The sequence below is a fragment of the Lonchura striata genome, chromosome 3 (genome assembly GCF_050655825.1).
Source record: "Lonchura striata isolate lonStrDom1 chromosome 3, ASM5065582v1, whole genome shotgun sequence".
Lineage (NCBI taxonomy): Eukaryota > Metazoa > Chordata > Aves > Passeriformes > Estrildidae > Lonchura > Lonchura striata.
Window position 1 is genome coordinate 10,468,993 of NC_140705.1, and position 27,479 is coordinate 10,496,471.

Below are 27,479 nucleotides of genomic sequence, written 5' to 3' on the forward strand. Positions count from 1 at the left end.
CATAGGTTTTGGCCATTTGTACCAAACAAAGTCCAGTATGTCACCTAACAGAATGCTGTAATGAAACTGGTAAAATGAAATTTAAAAATAAAAGAGAAAATGCCAATGTGCTTGTCATTAAATCTCTTTCTGCGCTATAATCCAACCTTGACTTTTCCTTTGTTATATTTTTCTCTTTGTGGATACTAGCCAGAAAAAACATAGTTGTGGAGGCTGAAAAGGAGGATAACAAATAGTGCTTTTGTGTTCTTGGGTGAGATGGATGAGAGGTGGCAGAACAGGGCTTCATTTGAAAAGAATCCTGCATGCAGAGTCTGACTTTCACATAGTGTGTGCAGGACTTGGTTTTTACAGTGCCATTATTTTCATGGGAGTTGGCAGAATCTGAAACCAGTTCTGGGCCATTGCCCCAGTTGTACAAAACACGGGGAATATTGGTGTTTTAATACTGGCTTGAAAAACACTTGGGATACCTGCTTTCTTTTTAAGTGGCTCTGAGAGACAAAGATAAGAAGTTTGTAATATGGTTCTGACTTGAGACTTGTCATTTCTGCTCTCACATTTGAAATGCTCTAGGTACATGACGTGGATTACACTTTTGAAGGTAACAGTTATTTTGGAAACTAATCTGGAACTGAGGCTTGAGGCAAAATCCCCAAATTCCTTCACACAAAATTTAGTGTGTTCTTTAGTTTCTTCTCCCATGAAATGAAATTGATGTCACTTTCTTCAGAGAGAACTGAAGAACTTATCTGTACATTCATGCTGGAGATCAATTTTCAATTTAAGAATCATGGTTTGGCTACACATGTTGCAGTCTCACAGATCAGCAATGTGCAGTGCTATGTCCATGAAACATGGTGCTAGGTAAAAATTGATGTGCTTTTATACTGAAGGCCTCAGAAATGCTTGCAGAGGATTTTGCATTAAAATGCAACCAGTTTGCTTCTGAAGGTCATAAAAGCCCCAGAGGAACTGCACAATTTTCAGTGTGAAATTCAGGATTCTTATGATATTTCATTTCTTAGAATCTGCTGTGTCCAGTAAAGTTATGTAAGGTCCTGATTTCCTCTTTCCTTGTATATGTCTATACTAAAACAAACAGTGCCAGGAATTTTCCCTGAACACAGGAACTTTATAATTTATAGTGTTCCTCAGAGCAGTCTGGGACAGGCTGTCAGCCCATGCCTACCAGCACTATGCTGAACAATGCCCAGGAATGCTGGGATTTAAGGCAGGATTTTTCCTAGCAGAGAGTTTGCTTGTAGCTGTCCTGATGTGGAGGGCAGAAGATTTGGATAAGATGGCTGTGGAACAGTCCATGCCAGTTGGCTCCTGAGCTAGAACACAGTCCAGGGTACATTTAAAGTATAAAATGTTACAGGTGTAGCCTGAAGGTCTGGGATCTTGCATGTTGTGCAAGTATCATAAAACGTCGCTGAAAATGACATATTTTCTGATATACTCTTCTCTCACTTAACCCTTCACTTAACCTAATGTTTCTTAATTGTTTAAATTACGTCTGTATTTCTCTCTTTTTATATATATGTATGTGTATATATAAATATAAAAAAAATGAATTATAGAATGATTTGGGTTGGAAGAGACTTTAAAAGATCATCTGTCCTTGAACACTTCTAGGGATGGGGCAGCCACAGCTTCTCTGGGCAATCTGTTCCAGTGCCTCACCACCCTTGCAGTAAAGAATTTCTTCCTAGTACCTAATCAAAACCTGCTGTCTTTCAGTTTGAAACCATTGCCCCTTGTTCTATTACTGAGTGCCATTGTAAAAAGTCCCTCTTTAGCTCATTTATTGTCACTTTGTAGATGCTCTAAGGCCTCCCCAGAGCCTTCTCTGAACAGCCCAAACTCTCTATGTCTGTCTTAATAGGAGAGTTATGCCAGCCATTATATGTGTGTATATATACTTTATTTTTTCCTAAATGAAAAATAAATATCTGAGTGAAGATATTTCCCCTTTTGAATAGATTGGTATGGACCAAAAATTGACTAATTTTCTGTGAGGCTATACCTAGATCTAATTAGGAGCTATTTGGTTTGCAGTCTGTGGGGTCAATTTCCTACACTTACTTGTGACTCTTCTATGAAGTGTTGTCAGCAATAAAAGAGTCAGATAAAAGAACCAGGCTCCCCATAAAGTTTGCAAATATTACTGCTCAAGATCCCAATTTAGAAAACTGGGGAGAAAAATAAAAATCAGTTTCTTTGTCTTTACCAACCAACCTTCTCCATCACAAAGTACTGTCTGATACACAAAATGAAGAAATTGAAACACTTTGTTCCTAGATAATCAAATAAAATTTTTTGACAATAGTAATGGCTTTTGAATTAGTGTTGTTTTCATGCTTCCATCCTCCCTGCTTTCCCCCAGAGCATTTATTTTGCAGCACCCTGGGAGGACTTCTAGGGAAGCTTAGCATCATTATTGCTTCTTTCATTAGATCAGAATCAGTGACATAAATATATAAATAGACCCAAGGGGAGCAGTGACAGGGGACAGAGGTCACAAACAAATGGACACAGTTGTTTCATCCCCCAGCACATGACACAGGGCTGCAGACCTACAACAGGCTTCCAGCTCATACTCACCTGTGACAGATTATCCAGATGTTTGAGTTTAGTGGCAGAACGATGGCCTGAAATGAAAGCAGTTCAGGGATAAAACATTTAAGGATTAAAACTGTCAGGACTTCACAGTTTGAGTACCCTTGGCTTTTGGGATGCTTATGTTACCTGTACTTACCTCCATCTGCTTTTCTCTCCATCACTGCTATCATCACATTAATGACTTTTTACTTCATTATCTCTTCATTCAAGCCCCAGGAGGTTTTTTTTGCACTGGATATTTTAAAATTTTAATCTTAGCTCAGGCAAGAAGCTTTCCCGCATGTTTTCCCACTGAGTTTTTTGCTGAAGGCTTGAGAGATTCAGCCTACACACAGATAGGGCATGCATTGCCTCTTTCTGTTATGCTTCTGTTGTTACCAACACAAATTTGTCTCATCTCCCAACTGACTTGCCTTCACTGCAGTGTTCCCAATTCCCTTGACATGACTTTACTTCAAGGAAAGGTCCTTATATAGGGATATAGGGGCTCAACTCATTCATATTTAACAAAAGGACTTTTTTTCTGTTGTATCCCCATATTTGTGTAAAACATACAGTATTATTTCCCTTCATAAAGAAACAGCCTTTCCTCCCAGTTCCTTTTCAGTAATAGCTCCACAGTGGGAGTTAAGATTGAAAAGGCAGATTGACCATCCTGCTGTCATGCAGCTGAACCATGCTTGATGCATATGCCCCGTAAGCCAGACATGTTTATTCTTCTAAATTAGATTGATATTGGAGTTGTCTTTTTTACTTTTTCTCGGAGCCTTTATTAAAACTATTGTTAATAAAACATTGGTATGGCTGGAAGGCTACAACAGAAAAAAAAATCCACTTCTCCAAACTTCAGATATGCTGTTTTGCACACATACCTATTTTGTTAGCAAATGGAAATATCCGCAAGGAGCTAATTTTTTTTTCTTTGTTTTACTTTCAAATCCTTCTCTCTTACTGGTCAGATGATGTTGAAAAATCCTGGATCAGGATTATTCATCCTGTAAACCCCAGCCTCCTGCCAGTGTGACAGACTCTCCTGGCTCACATATGAGATTTTAAGTGCTGTGCATGGGTGGAGAATGTGGCTGCATCTTATGGTGTGGCATGGGGAGGAGCGAAGCTCTCTGCTCTCTGCTGTGAAGGAGCACACAGAGCTTCTGCATTCACCTATGAAACATGTTAGTCAATCAGTGTAAATAACCTGGGTGATTAAGCAGGAAACTTTATTATTACTCAGTACAGGGAAAAGCTTCCAGTTAGTTTTGGGGGGAGGCTTGTTGTAGCTCTGTGTTATATCCCTGCTTTAGATTTCATAGGGTTATCATGTGCCTTTGCTAGTACACAACTACTGCTCCTTAATGTTTTATAATGGGCAAGACAAGTATGGTACTTTTAGTATAAAAGACTGTGCAAACTTAATTGCAAAGCTATCCTAACTCCTTTATTGTCCCATCACCACAGCATTTGACATAGTTGGGAAACTGTCAGGATTTCACATCTTGTTGCCATCCCTGCAGCTTGGTTAAAAAGTTACCGGATTGAGATCAGAACATGAACAGATCCTCCAATATCCTCATTTTCCTTGGTAACTGGGATAAAAAGATAAGTGTGGATTCACTATTTTGATCTGGAAGTTAACGAGGAGTATTATCTTTCTCTGTGCAGTTTGGCACAAACTTCCAGACCTGCTGGGATTCCTTCCCTAAGCTCTTTTAGCAGGGATTTTGAACTGTTGCTGTCTGAGCTTTTTCTCACCTGCACCCAAAGCTGATTGGTTTAGCTCAATTCACTCGGCTGGCAAGAATGGGTTGTGTGTTCACAAACAAGCAGTCCCTGCCTCAGAGTGCTTGCTTTAAGCTTGTGTTAAGAGAAAAATGAACTAGAGTAATATGTAGTCCTTGCTTGTCTCTGTCCTCTTTTTATTCAAAATCAGGGACTATTTTCCCTTGCACTTACACAAATGCCCAAGTTTAAGAGACCAAATAGTTCTGCTGACTGCACTCAGTTGCTCATATGGTTAAAGTTATGCATGTGCCCAGGAGCCTCGCTGATTTGTGGCCTAAGGTCACATCTATTAAAGCACATAACACAACACTAAAACCTCTCCTGCTTATCCAAGCCCTGTTAATCTAAACTACTTTCATGTCTCTGTTCCATTTGGCTAATCAAGGCTTCAGTAGAGTTGTTCTGTAAGGATAAATACCAAAATTGGTTGAAGTCTGCCCTCGACAAAGTACTTCTGGCTCCTGGAGCCTTTAATGAGAGCCCCGAGTGTGGATCTGAGGTTGGAATTTGGCTTTAAAGAAAGGTGAATTTTTCACACAAAATGATGGGTTTCAGTTTTTATACCCACACATCATATTGTACTTGCAGTTACCTTTGGCTGAATGATTCCTGGAATTTCTTGCTATCACATCCAAAAAAATGACACACTGAATTGCATATCAGGTTCATACATAAGAAAAGGTTCTTCTATAGGACAACATTGAAAATGCTGCTTGGATTATCCCTCATGTCTCAATTGCAATTTAGCTTTATTTTTCTCAAACTCTTCTTTTGGTGTGTGCCCACTGGGTTTTTAGTAACCTTGGGGAGATGAGCATGACTAACTCTCTAGATCTCCTCTTTGCTATGGAGAAAAGGAATGGCAACTAATTGTTGAAGAAAAATAGTTTTCTTGTCAAGGAATAATTTTTCATTGATAGTTAAAGCTTGATAGATATTTATAGATAGTATAAAGTACATGTAGCTCTTGGACTATGAGAAAAACAACAGTTAAAGAAGTGTTCAGTCTGTTAATTTACAAACAAGGTGTGCTCAGATGTGGGACTACACTGAGAAGATGATGATGGGGAGAAATAATCTTGTACTTGTGGTTCAAAAGCACCTTTGTGCGTTCAGTAGCTGTATATATTTTCAGTAGTCAGATTCTGAGATCTGCAGGAGCTGAAACAGACTGGGCCTCCCTTCTGCAAAGCCATTTATTAGAAAATAAATTAAGAGAATTGTCTAGGATGAATGGAGTGAATTCCTCCCTGCACAGATTTATATTTTCACATGGACATCAGAAGGAAGATCAGTGGTTAGTTTAGACTTGGCACATAACTTTAAAGGGTTTAGAATTAATGGGGCAAATCACAGCCAGGGTGTCTGGGTGTGTGATGGAGCTGGTTTTTGAGAGCCTGGGGAAATAGGTGGGCATAGATACCTAAATCTCAGGAATTGTTTCAGTCCTCCTACAGCTGTTATGCCAGAGACTCCTCTCTGATGCTGCTCCCCAGCCTGGTATGTCCCCATTCAGACCAGTACCTCCTCTGACTGTAGCATGGACTATAGGAGTGGTGCTGTAGGATCAATGCCTCTCTATTTGGAAGTTTTTGGAAGTTTTGAATGAAGGGTAAGTGAGCCATGACCCTGTCCACATCTCTTCTTCATGTAGGACCAGGTGCATGGAAACCCACTGAGATCCATGGATGGACATAAGTTCCAATAGGGCATAGACGAGTAATTCTGAAGCTCCAGAGAAAACTCATTATTTCTGCTGAAGTTCATTTCCCAATTTAACTCTGAGTGAGGAGTCTGCTATTTAGGTTTATTGGGTGTTGCAGTTAAGAGTGTGCAGTTTAGCTGCAAGACTAAAAAGTTTTTGTAAACTCTACCTAACATTTTCAAGAATTCAGACAAGATATGATTACTACCACATTTTGGCACTTGATTGTTGCTGAGGCTTTTAAAACTTGAAATAATTGAAAGAATGACATTTAGTTTCAGTCTTTTTGTGTTTGAATTGCTCTGCTAATTTCTCAGCAAGATAGTATTTATTGTCTCAATAGGAGACAATAATATGCCTTAATCACATGATATATGCTGATTTCTCAGTAAGTATTATTTTTCAGATCTGACTTTTTAAATGAGTCCAGGGTCCCAGAGGGATTTAAGCTTCTAATTTTAAATGCAAGTTAAGTGTATAAGTACTGTTGGAAATATGGGCAAGAATCATTATATAGTTGGTTTTGTGGCAAGCTCCCTTTAGATCACAAGCATTCAGGGAGAATATTTTCTTGTTTTAATGGACATTTTATAGGAGAAGCATTTTATTACTGGTAAAGGTTTCCTATCTAACAAAGATTTTGGGTTAGAATCAAATAAAGCTTAACAATGTGCATTTATTTTTAACACTTAGATCACACTTTCATCCTTTTTCAGTGAAGGTAAAAGATATTAATTCCTTTAATTTACAGATTTTTCAGTCTTTGGAAAGAGAGTAAGACAGTGATTTTATTGATTTATTTTTTGTCTTCAATACTAGCACAACCTTCCTCCCCTTCCAAATTCTTCCTGTCATCATAGCAATTCAGTGCTGCTGATTTAGTGAATTGGATTGAGGGAGACAAGCAATCCAGTGTGTCAAATTTGAACTCTGACCTTCCCTTTGCATTGTTGCACAACTTCTTAGTTTTACTAATCAAAAAGTATTCACCCTCCTCCTCTTTTTTCAAATGAGCAACATTTTGAAATATAGAGGGACAGGGAGGTTTTGGAAATGATCAGGAAAAGACACCTGTACATTTTTCTGGTTTGGCTCTGAGTTAAGCATTTCTTATGGATCTGAGATCTGATATTATTTGCATTGTTCTTCAAATATCAAGATAGGACTAAATTCCTCAAGATTCCTATTATGCTTAAACACTGGAGCATGTCCAAGCACATGACTTCTCATATGCTGTCTTCATCAATACTCAAGCTCTTGACATATAAATCATGATAAATTGAGATGGACAAGACATCAAGTGCATTTTAGCTCTACAGCAGCTAAATTCACAGGGACTTCCAGTACACTTGTACACGCTGTGAAAGACCACAATGCTCATACTTGAGCTGTGGCGTGTTCAGCGCTTGCTGCTATTCCATTAGATCATACAGTGGGAAAAAGTACAAAAATAACAAACTTGTTAGTCGGCTAATTGCAGGCTTGTTAAGTGATATTCCATTTCTGGTGTTTCTTTTTCCTCTCCATTGCTCTGATTAATGACTACTCAAAGCAAATACAGAAAAGCCTCCTGTAAAAAAAAAAAGAATAAAATCGCATTGCACCTGAAAAATCTTTTACTAGATTTTCTAATGCAAACCGTGCATTTGAATATGTAGCTACAGAACTGAAAACACCACTGCTGTACCCATTGGATTTATTCATTCAAATGACATCCAACTTTTGAGAAAATCATCAACTTATTTGTGACTTAAGAATGCTCTGAATGTTCTGTTTCTTATGTTCTTCTAGAACAAGGATTGCCTGTGTAGTTAGGACCTTTCCCTTCTCTGTGCTTTGTGATAGAAACCTGAATTTCAGTGGAAAGTTTCCTATGGACTTTGAAGACTTCTGGATAGACTCAAAACAGTAGGAACTCTCAAACCTCTTATTTCAGTGGAAGAAAATAAATTTGTTTTAGTATTTAATGAGGGAGGGCTTTTGTGAAATGAGTTTTGTTCTCTCTTTGCCTCAGATGAATTTGTAAGAGGATTTTGATAGCAAATACGCATTAAGCAACATTTATTACTATTTGATATGGACACCCTCATGTAGAACAAGACAATTTTGTGTTAATCTATTTCAGTCATTGTTTCAATATGACTTCGTTTCAAAAAAAGCACCACCTGGGAGCCATGCTGAGTCTTCAGGGATCTTCTCAGCTAGACCAGCTGGAACTCAGGTAGAATTCTTAAAAATAAATCCTCACAAAAAGTGCCCACAGTTATGTTGCATAACTTTTTGAGCATCCTCTGTGGTGTATTTTCTACGGTGGATAGGAAAATGACTCCTTTCCACGTGAGCAGACAGCTCTGCCACACCTCTACTGTGGGCATCCTGCTAAACGCCATTTCACTGAAAACCAGGATTTCACAGGTCCACCCAGGGATGCATTCCCTTTAAAGGATGGTGAGGCATTGGAACAGGCTGCCTGGAGAAATTATGGATACCCCATCCCTGGAAATGTTCAAGGCCAGTTTGGATGGGACTTAGAACAACCTGGTCTAGTGGTAGGTGCCCCTCCCCATAGAGAAGAGTTGGAACAAGATGATCTTTAAAGTCCTTTCAAACTCAAAGTATGCCATGACCATGTGAAAAATCTCAAGTGTTTCAAAAGCTACTTTTAAAAGAGTTGATTGCTGTAAACCAGAAGGCCTTCCCTGCTGAATGGAGCACAAATCAAACGCTTTGCAATTTTCCTTTCAAAAACCACTTAATTTTGTCCCTAAAACAAAATAGAAGAATTTAATAAAGTTCTTCTATTCTGTATTGTGGATTTTTTTACTCCCTGATGTGCTCCCTGAGCAGATTAGTGCAAGACCTCCTTGTGAATCATGTAGGCCCCACCTCATGTAACTCATTGATGTGCTTCTGAAATATAAGAAGAAAGATCTGGAGGTTGATATTTGCCATGCAAAGATTAATAGTCTTTGAAAAAGAAAACATATTACTCTTTGAAAATCAGGCAAGTGGTATTGTGGGAAGGTATAACACTGAACAGTTGAAAATAAAAATATGGGAGAGCTCCAGAATTAACCAGAACAACTGCAAAGACCCCAGCCAGCAGCTTCTCTCCAGCTATGCTGTTCAAACTTGTCTGCAGTTTAATGAGCCTTTTACCCCTTGTAACTTTACCATTCCATGAAAAATGACTCACAGATGAAATTCATCGGTTTGACATGGAAGGATGCCATTTATGGGCAGAAAAAAATATTTTTTTAATATGGGGACAAAATTTTCTATTACTTTTGCAATTGCAACTTGCTATTTTGAAGCTGTGGTGCCCATGGCTTTTGTAAACAAGTAAGGTTCATCAATTTCAAGTCAATTGTTTCCTTAAAATTTTTAAACTACAATAAAATTGTACCTGTGTACATAGAGAGACATGTCCTCACATCCAACTTTAGTCACCTAAACTTTCTCATTCAGAGCTCATGGTGGGAGAGCTTACTTAGCTTTAGTGTCCACCCCACTGACTGTTGGTGGTGTCTGAGTGAGTGGACACCCTGTCCCTTTCCTACATGGCTTTGGTATGATGAGAAGAATCCCTCAAACTTTGGGCAGAAAACAAATGGATCAAGGAGGGAAAATATAGAAAGCTGTACTCTGATTTAAATGAGGAACAGCACCATTTCAACATGAAGAGTGGGTCTAATCCACCATCTTTTTTCTTTATAAATTAAAATGGTGGTTTACTGCCTTTCCTTTTCTTTGTCATGGGCATATGCAAGACACTTCAATGATTAACTAAAGTATTCTTAATGGTTTACTTTTCATTAGAACCCCTTCATCTCTTAATTATTCATTTTAACTAGTTTCTGTCTTCTTTTTTATGTAGTTCCTCATGTTATGTATATTTTAAAGACTCTTCATTATGCTTTTTACATGATGTACAAGACTTTATATCCTTGTTAGCCAAACTGGCCTTTGTTGCCCTTTTCTGTGTTTAGATTATAACCAGGATGAATTTCACTTGTGGTCTCTTCAGCTGTTTTTTAAGTAGTTCCCACTTTTCTTCAGCAGATTTCCTTCACATTAGAAGATTCCAATCCAAATTCCATAGGGTATTTTGCCTTCTCTTTAAATCAGCTTCCCTTCATGTTTCTTTTCCACGGGTCCTAGCTCATATGAATCCTACAAATGCCGTGTTATAATTAGAACTATGTGAACACAGTACTTCCATTTCTCAAAGGTTCCTGCAAACATTTGCTTTGGGTTTCATCCATATGAACTCCCATTCCTTGGTAATTTTGACTTTGAATTTCATATGTGAACAAATCAAATATCACTGAGGTCAAACTCGGCTCCAGTGAATCAATGTTAGGAAGCCCTGAAAAAACTCCAACAAAACAACCCCCAAAAAAACCCATGAAATTTTACATTCTTTTGGGTAGAATCCACAGAGCTTAAATGTTGACGCTGGTAGTTACCTGCCCATACTGAAACTTGAACCCTAGAAAATCAGTGCTTGACTTCTCAGATGTAAACAGTGAAGGGGTTATATATATATATGATATTTATATAAAGTATATAATAATATTTATATTATATACATAAATCTTGAGCCCCCATTCCACAGGGGTTCATGGCTCCTTGCTTTAGCCTGGAGCACAGTACCTGGGCGCACCTTCCTGCCTCGACAGGCTGGGTGAGAGCTCCCTCTCCTGTTCCATCTGGATCAGGCTGTGCCCTCGTGACCCCCAACATCTCTCCAGATGGGTTTTCCTGCCATCAAACCCAACTCAGTGTCCTTGTTTGCCAGGTTAGATCTGGGGCAGCCTCGATTTTTCTGCCTTTCCCAACGAGAAACTATTCCACTCGCTTATTTTTGTATTGTTTTTATTTCTGTCTCTAGTTATATAGTAAACTCTGTTGAATGAGACAACCCAAACTGCCTAACACCAAACCATGCAGTATTTCTTAACAAGGTCTTTCAGTTAGAATAGGAATGTTGGAAGATCTTATTTTCCCACTTTATTTAGGTGCTTCTGCTTTTTTCAAAAACAATGGCCAAAAAAAACCAAAGGAAGAGAAATTGAAACTTCAAACTATTTAACTTATTTATTATTTTATGCCTTTGTAGGATGAAAGAATGAAAACAGGCATACAAAGTGAGAGGCATAAGAATGTTTGCACTGAAATCACTAAAAAATTGTGCAATGTTCTGTCTTAAGAGAGGTGGTCATTTTGCTATGGTCCCTCACTTTAATAGTTACATGTGCATTGAAATTCTAACTTGTCAAAATTGATTTAAAATATGTTAATGCCTTTTCCACTATTCCTTGAATCTATTCCTTGGATCTATTCCCAAATTTATTCCTTGAATCATGAAACTGTGCTCTTTTTTGTGAAGCATCCCAGCTATAAAGGACACAAAAATTGCACCATTAATCTTACAATTATCAGTCTCTTATTCTTACTGTGTGGACAAGCCTACAGATGGAATGTCATCTCCTGACTCCTGAGTTTGGCAATTGCTGTGAGTTACTGCCCAGGCACCCAACATAGTTTGTGGTCACTGTGTTTGGATCTGGAACTGCTTAAAAAGGTTGGAATCGACTTAAAGCTTCATGTTGGTTGCTTTAGGAAGAGGGTAGCAAAAGGGCAGGAGAGCTTTAATTTATCTAGTGAGTATTGTTGACATTTTTTGTGTTAACAATGTTAGGAAGTTGCTGACAGTTTGTTTTCTTTATTTTTCTTGTTTTGCTTAGAATTATTCAATGGGAATGGAGTTTTTCATGTAGAATGAAAGAAAATTGCAAGTCACAACAGACTATAAGAGAAGGTCGATTTTTCCTTTCCAGACGTGGCATTTGCTGGAAACCATAAAAATGAAATAACAAATTACAGAATGGAGATAATAGCATTTTAGAAAGCCACATTAAATTAGAACAGTTGAAGGCAAATTCTTTGCAGCCGCTAGCACCAAATTATGGATAGAAAGCCAAGAGGATTCTTAAAGATATCTTTCTTAATTAATGTAACATTTTCCTTGTTGGCCTGCAGACCTGCCAGTGTGAACAGCGTGTGTCTTCCCCATGGGCTGCAGCTGTCTGCTTTGTTCAGCTTTGGAAGCCGTGGGATGGTTTTCCTGCCTGGGACAGGTTGGGATGGGGAGGGAGGCAGGGGCGGTGAGAGCCACTGGAGGGCAACCGAGCTCCGTCTGTGTGACCCCCGCTTCTGCCTGACCCTTTGGAAGGAGGTTTGATCTGAACTCTAATAACAGTTTACATTTCCTCATCCGTATTAGATCTGGAGCTCCATAAAGCCAGGCCAGCACTATATGTTTTTGCTCTCTCAAATATTACATCGTCTATTTATACTGTGTGTTTTTGTAGCCCATGATGTAATATGACAAAATTTCAGCCATGTGCATCACACATGCAAGTCCGAGCACAGCTGGGTTGTGTAGCATGGCTGAGGTAATGTCAAGAAATTTCATATTATATTTAAAATGACACCTGTAAAAATAATCTTCAATTTGTAATTTAAATACTGTAATACTCAATTATGTGAACTGACAGGAAGTGTCCCAGCGGTTTTGGAAAATAACATTCTTTTATCCATCGAACCTTTGATGCATTTTTGAACAGCCCTAATGGAAGTTCAGATCATGACCTTCTGCTTTGAGAGAACACAGCCAGGGAGGAATAAAATTTTCTTCTGCAGCAAGGTGAAGTCTTCTCTCTGCATATATTTCTGCTTTCTTGGAATGAAATGTCAGCTGTGCTCATTTCATCATTATCCAAGCTCAAGGAGAGCTCAAAACTGTAAATCTAGCCTAATTTCTAGTTGTGTGTCTTGCTAACAGCAGCACATGCATGTCATCTGTAAATATATATCCTGCTTTACTCCTAATGAGAGGCTTCGAAGGTTTTCCTGCAGTCTGCCTCAGTAACTAACAATCAGTCTTTTAATGTCAGAGTGAGGTTTGTGACTTGGCCACTGAAAAAGCTCAGGAGTCTTCCAGATGCAGGAATAAGTTTCAGAGATCTACTGAGCTGCTTCTTAAGTACATCTCCTTTGCTTATTTGGGGGTGGGGGAGTTGTGGGAGAATGACAAGATGTAGGCTTTGTGCAAGAAGGTAATGAATGTGATAGCTCTGGGACTTCCCCCACTGTAAATTACACCTTCTTCCCTAATTCTGTGGCATTTCCCTTATCCAAGAGCTGTTTCTTAAGCCTCACATATGCCTTAATAGCCACCTCCCCAACTTGTACCTGTTAGTGGCTTTTGCAAAATCTAAGAGATTTCTCTTATGTCCTTTTCCATCATGTACTTTTGAAATACTGAATGTGACTTCCAAAGAGTTGTGCTTTGTGCCACTTAAATAAACTCTGTTCTTTCCATTCAACTCTGGTAACCTGATACTGCACAATAAATGCTAATAAGTTTCCTGCAGAGTAGTGCTCTTAAGACAGCTTATTTTTCATCCCTCCTTTCATGTTGTTCCCTTATTGATGGCTCAGTCCATACCACAAGTGTTCTTAAAGAAGATAAAATGTAAATAACAGTGGAAGATGCTGGTCTGATAAGGCACTCAGAAGGACACAGGAAATGCTTCATAAAGAACATTTTTTCTGCACCCGAAGTTGCCCCTTTTAAGTGGCAGTTACTGCCTATTACTCTTTGTAGGCCATAAATGACAAAACGTTGCATTAAATAATTAACAACAGCAAATTAATATTTGGTCTGCAAATCAAGGACATATGCCTTTACTGATCACCTTGTAGGCTGGAGAGAAGTTCATTTTCTATTGATAAAAAGTTTTCCTAATCATATTCTTTCTGGGTGAAACTCACCTGCAGTATTGCATCAGGGGAAGACCTGAATGACCGCTGTGATTCCATGGGGAATCAGGAGCAAAAAGAGTGGGAGGGCTCTGTCTGAGAGAGAGAAACTCTGTCAAGCATGAAACAAATGTGCAGGAGCTGCCTGCCATGGCCGCACAGCTGGAGCCACCAAACCTTTGTGTCCCCTCGCCCTGTCCAGAGAAGGGTGGCCTGTTCCTGAGGGCACCGAAGGGCACCCCTACCCATATCACAAGCCTTCTCCTTTCCTCTCCTGCAGCTCCCACGTGCTGAGTTTCCTTCCTTGGCCATTGCTCTGGTGGTAAGGGGAACGCCAGCATCCGCGTGCAGGTCCCAGGATCATCTCCCTGCACGCTGCGTGGAGCAGCCCAGGCAGGGGAGGAGAGCTGACAGGGCTGCTGCAGAGTGCCAGAGGGAGGGCTGCTCTCCCATATTATATTTAAAATGACTGCTGCTCTCTGGGGCAGGCAGCAGTGCCAGCCAGGGTCTGCAGGAAACACTGAGGTGTTTGCTGCCATTTCTGCAGGAGGCTGAGTGTGGCAGTGCTGTGGGGCCATGGCAGGCAGGAGGCAGAGCTCAGAGGCACAACAGCAGACTGCCCTGAAGAGCTCCACACCGATGGTTTAAGGCAAAGAACAGCACAGCTGAGCCCTTTTAATGCTCGGTGAGGAAGGAGAGCACATCTTTCCCTGCTGCCTCACGTGACAGACAACAGGAAGTGCTCTGCTCTTAAAAGTTTGTTTCACTCTCATGTTTTGAAAGAGCAGGTCACTTCAAAGTCCCACCATAAAATTACCAGATGCCATCTGCTTGTTACAAATGTGCAAGGGAAATTATTGGTGCTTCTGCCTTTTTTCTGTGATCCAAATGTATGTATGTGCCAATTATTTATTTTATTTTTAAACAGACTTGTTCAGTTGTGTCTCACACTTCCAATGCTTCTTACACTGAACATCTTCTTGGGATGTCAGGCCTTGGGGTAGGAGACCACATGTGCCTGCACTGCTCTGCTCATCTGCTTGTTCAGATGTAAAAGGACCTCAGTGTCCATGACAAAACACAGGGAGGGCAACTGGCAGGTTCCATGTGGTGCAAACGTGTTTTTTGGTTGAAGCAGGCTAAATCCAGTGGCTGATATTGTGCAGCTTTCCTAAAAGTTGTAAGCCACAAAGCAATTCAGGATAGGGGCCCTTGATGTGCTATTTCCAGAGCTGGTGGCCTGGCAAGATGGTTGGATTGTCCTGCTCTGCATCTCAGACTACAGATTTTTACCCATACGCTCTATTAGCAACCTTTTTTAGACAAAGTTTTTAAATCCTCAATCACTTCAACCATTGGGCATCTCTCATTAGAGCTGAGATGAGCAGGATTCAGGTCTTCTGTCTGCTGTTGTCAATTAAAATGTTGCTCATCTTGCTAAAATGCAGGTGCCTAGTCCAATACAGTTATTCAGATTTTGTCTATAGTCAATGCAGAACTATCTGCGGGTCCAAAGGGGATTTTTTCCCAGTTGTTGGGACCTATAGTAGGATGGGTTGGAACATGATAATTTATCTCATTTTATTTTAGAGGGATGTTGAACAAGAAGCTTGGATTAGATTGCTAACTTTTACAGCACTAGGGTGGTATGACCTCTGCATTTAAATCCTTACTGTCAGAGTGTTTCTGTGAACACTGGGTAATAATAAAACCTCTGAAGGGATCGTCCTACTAGGTTAATGGAGCATGGTCTCAATCAGAGCCTTAAAAATGCTTCCTTATAGAAACAGTAACTGATCTCAGTGGGGTTATTCTTGATTTATGCCAGTGTAAGAGAAGGACTGGTTCTCAGGTTTCCTGTTGCATTCAAGCTAGCTAATTTTTCACATTCATACCAATTTGAGGCTGAGTGCTTTACTTATTTGTATGACATTTACATTTATTTTTAACCAGTACTTGTTAAAAATAAACTTTTCATCAGTGAACAGTCCAGGGTGGACAGATGACTCACATGTGCTAGTGGGAATGGGATGAATCAGCAACATCATTTGATTGATAGCACAGTCTTTCGTAGAGCAGCTGCATCTGGAGGGACTGGACATGCTCCGTGTTTTGGCGTGTTACAGCCCTGTCCCCAGCATGGCTGGCTTCCTCTGTCACATGTCACAGCCATGGGGTGTGCACAGCCTTCTGCGAGGTGCAGAAGAACCTATGCCAAGCCAGCACTGGATGTGTTTTTAGCTCACCCTGGTATCAGTACATGCTTCCCCCAGCAAAGTGGCTTGTTCTGGCAGTGCTGTCTGTGCACAAGACCAACCCCAGCCTGGGGCAGGTGGCTGAAGCTGCGAGGGCTCAGCTTCTGATAGCCACGTCTGCCTTTGGTGGTGGCTGGGACATCAGCTGGGCATGACCTTTGCTGTTGCCCCTGTGTGTCATCTGAGGGGCTATGCCCAAGTGCAGTGGGAATTGACTTTCTACCTCCATGAATTTCCCAGGCATTTCCAGGAGATTAAGCCCTCAAAAACATGATGTGGCCACAATCACAGAGTTATTACTGTACCCTTAAAGTTATATTGAGTCTACAGATATACATATTTATGCCTTTCTGTTAACCCAACTATATGTTTTCAGTCCTTAAAGCTGCAAGACATTTTTTATATTTGTTATTGAGAGCAGATGTGCCCAAATCCAATCATATTCTACTGAAGAATGTCAGGGTTGTGAGAGGTCGAATGGTGAATGCCTTTCAATCTCAATTATTATTTCCTCCACTCAATTGCCGCAGCAGGGAGACTAGAGTTGTTAATAGAGACCTTAAAAATATTCAAATATTTTACAGATCAAAACCTCTCTTGTGCTCTTTGTTTTGCCTCCTTCTAGTCTTGAAAACTACTCTGACTGTGCTGCTACATCATCCTGGAACCGGAGCTGATCCTTCGTCCAAATACTCCAACTAGGGGCACTGAGGACATGCTAACCTGCTTTAGAGATTCATCTAAACCAGAAACCAACCTCCTTCGGGGACATGTGACCACACACCCTGCCATCTGTCCTGCAGATGCATGGCCTTTCTGACAGGACCTTGCCTGTTGGCCTGCATCCACCTCTGCCTTTTCCCAAAAGAATTCCTCCCAGGGGCCTTAAATGGAAGACGCCAAAAGCAGTTGCAAATACTTTAAAATGCTCTTTTCTTTCTGAACTATGGATGTGGCAGTGACCAAAGTGGACGGGAAAAGTGCTGGAAGGAGAAGGGCACAGGAACCAGGTGTATGCGTAAACACAGCTGAGGAATACAGCCTCTGCTGTCCTCAGGAATGGTCAAGGGATGCATTCAGATGTCTTGCAGGCTCCATGGAAACAACCATGCTGAAGACCAAAAAAGTCCAATTTTAGATCTATGACAGGTTCTTCCCTTTCCTATTGGGACCTTGGAAGGAGGATTATGGAAGAAGATGTGATTAATGCCCTCTCTCTGGGAGGAAGAAAACATGATTGTGCATTCTTTCCTAGTCCCGTCCATCATCCTCAGTGATACTCAAGGGAAAGCTTATTTCTCTACAGGCAACATTTGCAGAACTAATTTCCAAAAAATTAGGAATGACTTTAAATAAAACAAAACATAATTTTGCAATTATCTGCAGTGATTTAACATTTATTGATTTTCTCAGTCAGAAATTTTTTTCCTCTCTCTTCAGAGCAGCTATTTAATACAACTGTTCAGTTTTTCCTGTGGTATTCTTTTTCATGAAAATGTGTGGTGGGTACACTGTAACCTTGTTGTGAAGGCAGAGTTTTGAAAGATAATTGGGAGATTATAAAGAACATATGAGCTTTTTTACCACTTGTCCTTTCTCAGTCAGGCCCCCATGTCTTCTGTGTGTTGCAAATGATGAGTATTTCTTCCATTGATTTCCTCACTTTCTAAGTAAAACACAAACCAGTCAGAGAATAAAGCTCAAAAATATCTTCAGTTTGGAAAAGACATGTAAATGAATGCAATGTCCTGGATCAGGAATCTTGTCATGTTAAAGAGCATTAATAGTCCTGAGGACAGGGCTACCAATGGGCTTTAGTGCCTTGGGTGTTAGGGCAGGCCTGCTTATGTTCTTTCCAAATCAGCTGTTTTTAGGGGATTGCTAGAAAGCACCACTATTGAGAAGTGATACCAAATCCTAAGTCATCAAATTCAGCACCTGATAATTCACTCCCTCCTTCAAATATTAAAGTCCCATACTGCGCTGCTCTTGATATGCAAGGAGCCTTTGCCTGGAAACACTGGATGGTGAATGTCATGTTTGGTTTGGGAAGCCAATAGCTTGGGAAGGGACCTGGCAAAGTGCTGCCCACCCCTCAGTCTGTTCAGAAATTAAGCTAGTGGGAAGCAGAGGAAGTCTCTGCATCAAGGCCTCTGCATCGTCTCACAGCAGGCTGGGGCAGACCTATCATCACTTCCAATGTTGGAAGCTGGTTTCATTTTCACTAATTAAAATTAAGACATGCTCAGTGAGTTAAACACCTGGAAAGCCTTGGGACTAGTAAGGTTTCTCTGTCTGCTTGGGGCAGTGAGCAGGTCTGCCAGCTCCTCCCAGGCACCTCCAGAGATGCTGAGAAAGCCCCCAGGGCTGCATTTGTAGCAGGGGTCACAGCTACTGAGAGGCAGGCTCCTCCCTACATCCCCCCTTCTGCTGCCACAAGCATTGCCAGCCCCACTGCCACACAACTATGGGGAATCTGGGACATCTGGGACTGGATATGAGCAGCCTCAGCAAAGCAAAGGCTTTGGCAACAGTGTTTGACCTAAATTGCTCTTTGAGCAACACATTTAATATAGCTGTGCTTATATCTGTTTGTACCTAACAGCAGCAACAGCCCAGCTTCACCTCACAGATGTGGTGGCCTGAGTACATCACAGAGCAGGAGGAGCTCTGATGGAGCAGGAACAGGGGCACCAAGCTACTTAGAAATGTGGGGTTTAAAAGCCTGTGCCCACCTCTCAGGGTAGGTTAATAGGAAAGCTCTCACCACATGGCTGCTTTCTTTGATAGATGAAGGACTATCCAGGGAGCAATCTGAGATATACATTAGCCTCTCACACAAATCTGGGGAGTCATTTCAGTTGGAGCAAAACTGAAGATTAAATATTATATTTCACTGAAGGGGCTCTGAGTGGCAGTGAAAAAAACCAGAATACAGTTACCTAAAATCTCAAAACAAAATACAGAGCACAATGTTTAATTAACCTTTTCTTCTGATACTTCAGGAAAAGCCAAAATGGATGTGTTTGCTCTGTCAGCCTTTGGGGAGCCTGTAGGACAGTTGTTCCTTTCTTAGCATGAAGTGCACTGAGACATCAGGGATGTGTCTTTATACATTAATTTGTGGGGTGGCTGTAAATTATTCAGGGCAATGTCAGCAAGCAGCTGGGACTTCTGTGGTTTCAGTAAGGCTTTCTCATCTCCAAGAGATGCATGTTCAGTATGGGGTGATTTGTAACTGGGGTATTTGGTTCATAATTTTAAATGAAACATCAGAGAGCAGGAAGTGTTAATTCATGAAAATATACAAATTTTATTTCAAGGAAAATATTCAAAATTTTTTGTCGCAAGGCTGGGTGATTGTCCACTTGAAAACATCATACAGGTGTTTCACACTTCTAGTTTCCCTCAGGGTGGGCTGTCTGCCCCAGGCTTACCTGTCTCTGTGAGGTGTCTACAGTGTCTGATGGAGTCTGGTGGCAACAGAAGCGTTTTGGGATGATAGAGGTCCATTGATTGGTTTGGCAGGCAGAGAGCAGCAGTGTTAGGGAGTCAGAATTCCATATTTATACTGAAATTTTATCCCCAAAAGCTCCTCAGTGTAAAAGCAATGGCCACCCAGCACAGGTTCCAGGGTAAGCTATGGTGGTGTCAGGAGAGCCCTAAATGGGTTAACCCTAATGCACGGGTTAACTTCAAGGCAACATCACTACCCCATTGATCAGAATTAGTTTCTTTTATGCATTCTGTGTCAGAAGTGAGTGTGTTGATGGATAGATTCCATATTTTCTCTCTCCAAAGTACGAGACCACTTGTGAAGGTTGCTTACAGCTACTGCTGGCCTCAGCAGGCCCCAGCAAGGTGAAAGGTCCTTGTTTCCCCAGAGGACTGACACGTTATGATGGCTTCATTTGATTAAAAGGGGATGTTGGTCATTATGTTATGACCCAAATTTCTTTTTTTTGGCAATCATTCAAAGTGTTCCCAGGTGCCCATAAGGCTGTTTTTACCTGCAAATAAAACATATCTTTATAACAAGGACATTAATGTTAATGAACAATATCAAAATGTGCCATGTGCCTTTCCCAGGTCTAGTTTTGCATTCTGATGGATTGAATGATGGAAGGGAAACATATGCTTTCCAGATTGAACCCAAAGAGTTCACTAATTCAGAGTCCATGCTGCTTTAAGCTGCAGCCAAAGCAGAGAATAAATTGGATAGTATTTGTCATCCACTCGGGATTAATTACTGCATTTTAGAGGTAAGTAGCTGCACCAGTGAAGGTTACCAGTTTCTTATTTAACTTTTTAGTCAGAGTACTGAAGGAACTAGGAGGGATAACTGGTTAAACACAAATAACTTGGATATTTCTGTAAACTAGGCAACAACAAAGGAGGTCAAATGTTCAGTTCATGAAATGGCATGTATGTATTCACTTCTGTTGAGGATTAGCTCAATTGTATGAGGAATAGGTACGCCCTCCATGTTAGCATTAAAGACCATTGACAAAGCAACAGGAAAAGTGTTTGGCTTTTTATAGTTAGTGCCATAGTTGACCTGGAATTGGTACTGTCCTGGAAAAAATGAGCATTGTTCCCTGAAGGACTCATGTCAGCCTTGAGCTTTGGACTTCTAAGAAAGGAATTGTCCATCTGTCAGGCAGTACAGCATTAGGACACTTGTCCCCAGGGTCTCCTTTTATTATGTGATGAAATTTTAAGGAAACTAGCTGATGATTGTGATAGGGAAAGAGCTGGATCTGAGCTTGAAAATCATACAGATTTTTGTTTCATTAAATGCACATCTTAGCAGGAAGTTGAAAAGGTGAGGTCAAGAGAGGAGGGTTGTGCCAGGGGTGATGGTGTAAAGGTGATGGTTTAAAAATATAATCTGATTTAGATATTTTTGAGGTGAAATGAAAAATGAGCACTTGAAGAGTGAGTTAATTAATCATCATGTCTTAGCTATTCATAGAGCATTTCCAGTGATCCACAGGGTAGTCTTTCATGTTTTCTGTGGTCAGGAGCTGCAGAACATTATAACTCTTTGCTTCTTTTATTTGCATTCTAGTTTTTGGTCCTTCAAGAATATTATTATAGGAACATGTGAGGTCAACTGAGATACTGTGGAGGGTGCTGAGGTTCCAGTGTTTTAGTAGTTGTATCTGCTTTACCATTTTTGCTTGAAGCAACACTGTTCTTTGGAAGGGATGGCCTGGACTGTCTGATTTGCTGCATGCCCTTTCCACCCACAGAGCAGGATTTGTGTGCATAAAGTTTGCGTTTAGGGTAGACTCAACTGGAACTTCTGTCCCAAGCTGGTTCTAGAGGGTTTACCTAAGGAAATGTAGGGATCCAAACCTGCCACAGGTCTTCCACACAGCTTCAGACCATGTGTAGGGAACTTTGGTCCGTGGAACCAGACAGCGCAATCCCAGGGAGTGCCCTGAACAGTAGTGGCCACAGCACTGATTTATGCTTTATGCCACAAATATAACTCAATGCCCTTCCCCTCCCCCTTTTTTAGTCCCTGTGACCTGATGTTCTTAGCAGTTATCTTGTAGGTACCTTTACACTTTAGCCACTCTGATAATTGTACTGGAACTGGAACAGCTCAGGCTTCAGCTTCTGCTCAATTTTGGATTTTGGTGGCTCCTCATGATAACATGATAACTTAAAGTAAGGCTGAAGGGGAGCCAGGACACGTGTAGGCAATGATGTGATGTTCTTAATGTGCAGTGATACAAGAAACCATTAAACACTGCCATTCTTTTAACCTTGTGTCTCACCTTAATACCTTACTCTTGCCTGGCTTGCTTTGCCAACTGATACTGCAAATGCCCATCACAACCCTGCCCACCTTCCTCTCTCAAGTGCCAAATCAATGTCCATGGACAAAATGGGCCATTGGAGTGGAGGAGGAAAAGGCTTCCTTCCAGCACCCTTCTGCTCAGTCAGCTCTGCTCTGTGTAGCACCACTTCTCCCAGACTTGTGTCCTGGCTGCCCAGCTGCTCCTTCCTCTCCAACCCCAGTCTGAGGCACTGAGAAGAATATTAGTCAAGGCAACATTTGGGTTTTTCTTTCCAGAATTCATGTGTGATCAGTAAGTGATGTTTGAATAATTTCTATCTCATTTCAAGACGAACAACTCAGCAGCTCCATCTGAGATCCTGAAGGCTCATTGTGAGAATATAAATTCAGCAGCATTTGCTTGAGGGATCATTCATCCTTCAGAAATGTAAAATAAGCCTATAGTCATGCTGCCCTGAAAAGGAAACTTCCCAAGCTGCAGCCAGAATTTTGATTTCAAGCACTGACATTTTTTAATTTTGGCCAAATAGCAGGTGAACCAAGTCTTCCATCTCCACAGAACATGACACTTAGAGTAGACCCATTGAAGCCTGAAAGCTGTTTCTTTTCTACAAATTTAGCATTTAAAATAAAGGTTCCAGATGCACTTGCAGCCAGGAAGGAAACAAGTACAGCAAACTCCCCTTCTGTCTTACTCTTGTGATTCTGACTCCAGGTTTAATTTTCTTTCCCCTACTAGCTGTGGTCGAGAAAGCAGGAAACTTGTAATCACATCTTTGTTAACAGCTGAGTGAATATAATCAAACCATCTATTTTATTCTGCACTTGCCTTCTCCTACTTGCATTTCCTGATAAACGACATGAAGTGAATAAGACACTAAACAGTAAGCACTGGGCTTTCAGGACAATTTGTCAGAAATTATCTTGTTTGTGTGTCCTACTTCCTACAGCACTTATTCACAGAGAGAAGATGTGGTTGCTACCAGTGCAGACATGTTCAAAAGCTGTAGGAGTCTGGCCAGATGCACCCACAGCTTCAGAGAACTCCTTCCAACAGATCATTGCCTGTGCTGAGAAGTGGAGAAGAGCAGAGTTTCAGATATTGTTTGTCCCTCTCTTGTTCCCCAGATCAAAATCAGGTCTGGAGAACAGGTCTGTCAGCCACTGATCATTTCCTCCTTCTTCCCCATCCCCTGGAGTTATTTATCATAGCATGCAACTAGAAATACCATAAGACAAATGATCTCTGTGAATTGCTTGATCTGCAGTGGATGATCTGTGCAGTGTGGCTGCCTCAGAAAGGAGGTGAATGCTTTCCTTTCCTATTGTAATAACACATTGGGGATGAAAAATGCCTACACTGATTCCTGATTCCTAGAGTATAACATCAGTCTTTATTGCCACTGTGTTATGGAACAGAATGTGAGACAGATTTTGAGATTTGTAGTATCAAGTATAGCAAGTAAGTTTTCCCTCGGAAAATCAGATGGGTTATTCAATATTTACCCATTGTTCCACAGTTATCCAGTGGACTGGTCCCAAACCTCAATGACTAGTTCCTCATTCAGAGACATGGATCTTAAATTTCTATTGCAAGATAAATTTTGGTTTGTTCTAAAGAGTTAGACTGTTACAGTTGTGCACCTATTGCATATCAGTTTTAGAGAGCTTTTATGTTGCTAACAGTCAATATTGATGTTATCCTAAACATCAGCAGTTTAGCATTTATCATGTGTGCAAGTCAATTATCATGGTCACATTTACAGGGTTGATATCTTCAGGGGTTTATATAACTTCTACATGTGACCTAGAGATGTGATGTTAATAAGGATTTCTTGCAGCAAAGAGAGTGATGAAGAGTCTTGATGAGTTTCTGAGTTGTCAAACACTGATCATCAGTTCAAGGACCCACCTTTTTCTTAATGATCACTACTCTCCAGCCAAAAAAGTTGCCCAAGTTCATCTCAATGGAAAATAAAATTGGAATATTGAGCATGGCACTGTCTTTCTCATCACATTATGTGGATACAGAAAATAATACATTTTTGTGTTGAATTATTTTGCCAAACTGTGCATGCCCTCTTGGTCCATCAATGCTCACTGCAGGGAGGAATGTGCTGGTTTAAGTGCCAACTCCACCAGCCAGTGCTGAGGTGGTGCCTACTGCCTCTGACTGAACTGTGCTAGCAACACCCATGAAATACATTGCATTTGCTCAGGAGAGGAGTGAAATTTGTCAAGTTTCCCACACTCAGTTATACACACTTATAACTCAGTTTTGTTCCTACACCAGAAAAATGCTTCTGAAGCCAGAATCAGGAATTTGGTCTTGGATTTGTTCAATAGAAATGATCAATTTTGATAATAACCTGTTTCTTGAGGGATATTCAGCAGAGAAACTACATTGAACAGGACTGAAAGGCTACAAGTTGGAAGCTATATTTCTAATTGTTACAGATGAAGGTAAAAGAGTTGTCAGAGAGAACAAAACATGATTCCAATAGCAGACTTACAGGTAATTTAAAGTATTTAACCGTTATTTTAGGCCTCATCACCAAAGATAAATCTGGGGAGGTTTAGGAGTAAATTTAGTATCACATATTTGCAATAAGGTTTTCTCCCTCAAAGGGTTGTACCACATGGTGGGCAGACTCTGTGGCTGTAGGTTAGGGAGCTGCCTGCCAGTGATGATCTGATGAAAGATGTTAAAGATGCTTATCTGAGGAGATAAAACTCTATTCCCTCTCAGACAGAAAAGAGGGAGATCTGGAAGACGGTGACTGAGTGACTGTGAAGGAGCAGAAATCTATTTCCAGTTAGTTAAAAAATATTTAATCTTCTTATTAATTTATAGATTATCCTGCTATCTAATTATGCTAGCACTGGATTGCCTGGACTTTTCATGACGAATGCCCTATTGAAATCCTTACTTATGTATCCTCACTTTAAGGCACCTACATTAATGGAGAACCTGCTTCCTGACATTTTGTTGCTCTACACATTGTTTTATGCTTGTTTGAGTGTGTGCCTCACTTGGAATAAATGAAAAGTGTCAGCTACAGCCTTAAGAAAGGTCTGCATGATGCTAGGACAGCTGCTGTGCCTTGCTGATATGCAGATAGGAATTTCCAGAGGAAGGTACTGATGCACAGCTGTAGGGACTTAGCTATGTTTCAAGGGCAGAGTCATTCATCACATGTAACCACAGGTAATACCTCAGGGCTCAAAAGCTGAACCACTACAGAAATAAAGTATGTGACCAAACCCTCATAGTTTGTGTTAAAAAAGTAGAGTCTGTAAGTCAGGCAGTTTTTCAGGGTGCAACAACCTCTGCTTCTACATTCTCAGAGGTGTCAGCAGAGGTGCACACCTGCACCTCAGCAAGGAGTTGGGTGGGAGCCCACATCTCCCAGCTGGTCATCCACCCACTTGTGCTCAGTGTGTGAGCATGAACAGATGACTGCTGTGCTTAGTTCACATTTTTTGGGGTGGGGATTGCATAGCTCTGGCTTCTAAATGTGCCTCTTTTGCTGGCTCAGCCCCTTGGTCACTTCAGCTCACCACACCGAGTCTGACCATCAGAGGGAGATGCAAAACCCCCCACAGTTAGCAGAGGTAAGGCATTTATCATATCATACAGTTTCTTTGTGTCAAACATTTGGAGATCATACACTTACAGATAAGGTTGTACCACCTTATCCTGTACAACAGCTTTACCTGTGGTTACTCTGGTTATTTCTGTTACCTTTCTGGGCAGCCAAGCCATCTTTCCTGTGACGTTAGATAACGCTAGTAAGATGTGTTGCAGAAAAACTATTTTTTTTTTTCAAAGGTGGAGATTATAATGTTCCCTATTCTACTTTCACTGTTAACACCAGGAAGCAAAAGCTTTCTCTTTGGGTCATTTACACTGCAATGGAAAATCTGAACTTTCCTCTCTTAATTCCAAGGAGGAGGAAACTTTCTTTGATGAAGCACTGTGGATTTCCAATGCTTATTCTGTTGTCACTGTTGAAATCCACAGACAGTGATAGCCCAGAGCTCCATTCTGGAAAAATTTCTCTCTTCTCTCATGGGGAACAATTTGCTTCTATATTGCTTATTTTTATTTACCACTCTTTTAACTACTAAGTAGCAATAATGTATTAACACAGTACTTTGGATTTTATTCCTTAAACATAAATATTATCAGGCACAAAGGTGAAATGTGTTTAGTTTCATCTTACTCATCTTCTTGCTAATGAAGATGATAAGCAACTTGTATCAGTTTATGTCAGGTGGAGTAATTTAATTCAATTTTTTTTAAAATAGTTGTCTGATCATAGCGTGTCCTATTAAATGGTATAAAGTGGCAAATGGTTTAGTAAATAAGGTCATCACTCTACTTTTAGGTAGTAAAGAATGTATTTTTGGCATTGATTTAATAAGTTCTGTCTCTCATCTTTCATATCCAGTAGGAACATGACATGTATTTTTGATGAAAACACAGCTCTGACCACAGTTTGTATTTGTATCATGTCACCTAGGAGGTGTAATTGTGTAATTGTGGACTGGCAGCCCAGAGTGCTCCGGGCAGTAGAAACACTCAGCAGAAATGCTCCATGTCTCAGGGCATTTGCAGTCCAGGCGTTGCACAAGAGAGGGTACATGGATGCAAACAGTGAGGTGGGAGGTTGTGGAAAGTACGACAGTGTTGGCAAGGATGATGGGCAACCTGGCACACCACTCAGATCTACCACAGTCAGCCAGGAACTCTGTTGGTGAAGGAGTCATTGAAAAAGAAGTGGGATTAGGAGATTTGGGAATAAGGAGTCTTTGAAAATGGTCTTGGTGGGTATTTTAAAAGACATTGATAGGGATTTGTCATTTGATCTTGTTGTAAGGTCTGTATGTTGGAAAGGTCTACAGGTATGACATTTTCTTTCTCCAAATTCTGCCTTTTTTCCAAAACCAAGAACTTTGCATGGGGCACAGTCACTTGTTGCTGATTAAAACAAGAGCTTATATGAGAAATGTACTTTAAAAGACAATTTTGAATTCTGGCCCTTGTGTGTTAAAAAGAACAGTACTGAAACTAGAAGTGCAACACAATTTATGACAGTGTCTTCATAAAAGACTAGTTTATCAATTAAAATGTGAATCTGTAGTAAAACAAATTTATTGGAAAAAAATCACCGTTTCTTCAGTTTTTAAATTGTTCTACTACTGAAAATTTGCTGTAGTAGTTCACTTCTGTCATTTGTCAGTTTTTAGCCTTCTGGTTGTTGTTAGTTTAGGCAAAAGGCATCGAAAGAGATGTACACTGAGTTGCAACAGGCGTTTCAGCACAGTGCTGTCTGTTGAAAGGGTAAGACTTACTGGCACTCCTTTCCTTTGTTCCAGCTTTTGGCATGGGATACTTACTATCCAAGAGCTTGCATTTGTTCTCAGTGCTATTGTTTTGTGCAAGACTGAGGATTTTCACCTT

At 40.5% G+C, this 27,479-nt stretch overlaps 1 long non-coding RNA gene across 1 annotated transcript in view; it reads left to right on the forward strand.

Annotated features, from left to right (window-relative positions):
- The window catches only part of LOC146767789 (uncharacterized), a 114,281-nt gene that overhangs the window by 73,877 nt on the left and 12,925 nt on the right, over nt 1–27,479 (forward strand). Inside the window, exon 2 of the long non-coding RNA XR_014953566.1 lies at nt 16,826–25,627. This is a non-coding gene — a long non-coding RNA (uncharacterized LOC146767789). The remainder of the gene's footprint in view (nt 1–16,825; nt 25,628–27,479) is intronic.